The sequence below is a fragment of the Odocoileus virginianus genome, chromosome 30 (genome assembly GCF_023699985.2).
Source record: "Odocoileus virginianus isolate 20LAN1187 ecotype Illinois chromosome 30, Ovbor_1.2, whole genome shotgun sequence".
Classification (NCBI taxonomy): Eukaryota; Metazoa; Chordata; class Mammalia; order Artiodactyla; family Cervidae; genus Odocoileus; species Odocoileus virginianus.
In genome coordinates this window covers 28,400,297-28,402,646 of record NC_069703.1, presented here as the reverse complement: position 1 = coordinate 28,402,646, position 2,350 = coordinate 28,400,297, and the positions used below count along the sequence as shown (strand labels likewise).

General features: G+C 53.2%; 1 long non-coding RNA gene and 1 other non-coding gene across 3 annotated transcripts in view; one reads left to right on the top strand and one right to left on the bottom strand.

Moving 5' to 3' along the window:
- Nucleotides 1-1,530: 1,530 nt before the first annotated feature.
- The window catches only part of LOC110127654 (uncharacterized), a 3,493-nt gene continuing 2,673 nt past the window's right edge, over nucleotides 1,531-2,350 (bottom strand). For both annotated transcript variants that reach the window (XR_011484712.1, XR_011484713.1), the window contains exon 2: nucleotides 1,531-2,350. This exon is cut by the window's right edge. This is a non-coding gene — a long non-coding RNA (uncharacterized lncRNA).
- On the top strand, nucleotides 1,844-1,916 carry TRNAG-CCC (transfer RNA glycine (anticodon CCC)). The gene has a single exon. It is a non-coding gene; the product is annotated as a tRNA-Gly (tRNA).

The following is a 2,350-nucleotide window of genomic DNA, read 5'->3' as shown; positions in this document are numbered from 1 at the left end:
CTTGCCTGCAGCTGAGAGCCTCTAAAGGTCAAGAAAAGTGATTAGTGGGGCTTCCTTGGGGATCTGCTGGTTAAGACTCCAGGCTTCCACTGCCTCCACTGCAGGGGGTATGGGTTTGATCCCTGGTTGGGGAAATAAAATCCCACATGGGGAGCGGCCAAAAAAAAAAAAAAAGAGAGAAAAAAAAGAGGGAAGTGATTCCAGAGAAGGGGCCAGGGGCCAGTCTTCAGGGTCTCTGTGACCTCCAGCAGGTCTTTCCCCTCGGCGGCCTCAGTTCCCTCCTTTGTAAAATACAGCGCTTGGACTTTATTTTTTAAGACTCCAGTGACCATGCTGTGACTCCGTCAAGGGCAGGTGGGAAGGTAGGGGTGAAAATGGGCGTCCCCCACGGCTTTGAAGACACTCCTGACCTTGAGCAGGAGCTCTAACCTTCTGAAGCTCTTTGCCCTCCTCCAAAGAAGGGGTAGAATCCTGCTTCTCAGGGCATTTGTGTGTCTCTGAGGTGGCGCTGCAAAGCTGAGGTCAGCGCCTGGCCTAGAAGCGGGGCTCAACAGATGGGCTCTGCTTTTCCTCGGAGTTTTTAAACACGGGGTGAAGACTGGCCCCCAGAAAAGGGAGGAAGGCCAGCTGTTCAGGGTCAGGGAAGGCTTGTGGGAGCGGGGTCTAAACTGGGCTTGGGAGTGGGAGAGGTTGTGGCCAGTTGGGGGAGAGAAGGCCAAAAGCAATGAGCAGCTTCGGCCGGGAGTCGGGTGTGGCGGGAACGGGGCTCTGAATCCGGGTGGGAGGCGGGCAGAAGATGGGTGCCTGGGAACATTGAGGGGTGAGACATCTCATTCCTCCCCACCCTGGACTGTGGCCCGACCCTTCCCCACCCAGAGGCTCTGCCCCTGATCCAGGCCCCAAGGGCAGGATTTGCAAGGAACCCACTTCAAAGGGTCCCCGGAAGCTTGAGCAAGCCCCAGAGGAAGCAGTGCAGCCTCTAGCCCAGCTCCGGGGGCAGGGGAAACCCTGCTATTATGGGGGGCTTCCTCCCACACTGCCTCCTCTCCAAATGTGGGCGCCCACCTTTAAGTTCCCCTTCCCCGACCTCAAATCACCACACCAGGGGAGCGGAGCTCAGGAGCACGTCTGCTCCGCCAAGTTCACCCCAAACCCTCACCTGAACAGCTGCCCTTCAAGTCTGCTTTGCAGCTGCTGCTGGGGGAGATGTTTCTTTGAGAGAGATGCAACCCTAGTACTTGCATGTGTGTGCAACGCACAGACATTTCCTGAGCGCCTGCTGTATGCCAGCTCCACCGGGCATGGCCAGATGGAGTAAAACTGGGCTTCTGTCCCAAATGGAGTCCCTCTGCCTGAAGGGGAGGGAAGGTGAGGAAGTAATTATAACACCGGGTGAAGCTGAGGTTTGTTCCAGGGTGAGATGATTGATTCGCCTGGGAGTGCCCAGCTGGCTTTTCAAAGTGACTTTTGACTGAAAAGGTAAAAGTAGCTAAGATTTAACGCTCACTCACCATATGCCAGACACTATGCTAAGGGTTTAATGTGTAATCTCCTTTAATCCCAGAAGCCATCCTGGAGACTGGAAGCCATTATTATCATGCCCATTTTACAGACGTGGCAGTTGAGATCGTTAAGACTTGCCCAAGGCCACACAGTTGGTTAAATGGCAGAATTCAGGTCTGCTGGACCCGTGATTTGGTCATTCACTTACCAGATCTGTCCTAGCCCACACTGCAGGCGAGATGCTCTCCTACATTTAGTGGCCGGGGGGGTGGGGGATGCCCAGTGTCTCTCCTCCTATGTTGCTCCAAGGCAAGACTTGACGAAGGAAAAGGAGAGGACCTCCCTGGTGGTCCAGTGGTTAAGATGCCACACTCCCAATGCAGGGGGCCCAGGTTCAATCCCTGGTCAGGGAACTAGATCCCACATGCCACAACTAAGACCTGGCACCGCCAAATAAATGATTTTTAAGTAAGTAAATAAATAAAACAAAATGGCTAATTGTAAAAAAAGAAGGGACAGGAGTTGCCAAAGTGGAAAGGGCATCTGGGGAGATGATACAGTTTGGACAACGGGAGGCAGAAATGAGACCACACGGTATGTTAAAAAAAGAGCGGCTAGACCGGGCTCTGGGGTGAAACACACTTAGCTGTTTAGTTCTACCTCTGTGGTCCTGGCAGTATGACTTTAGGCAGGTAAGTTCTTCTCTGAGCCTCAGTTTCTTCACCTGCAAAAGTGGGGACAATATTAACTTCCCCTTCTAGGGATGCTGGGAGGATTAGATGAGCTCACGTGGGTAAAAGTGGCTTGGCACATAGTCGGCCTTTGAGAAAATGAACGCATAGAAGGG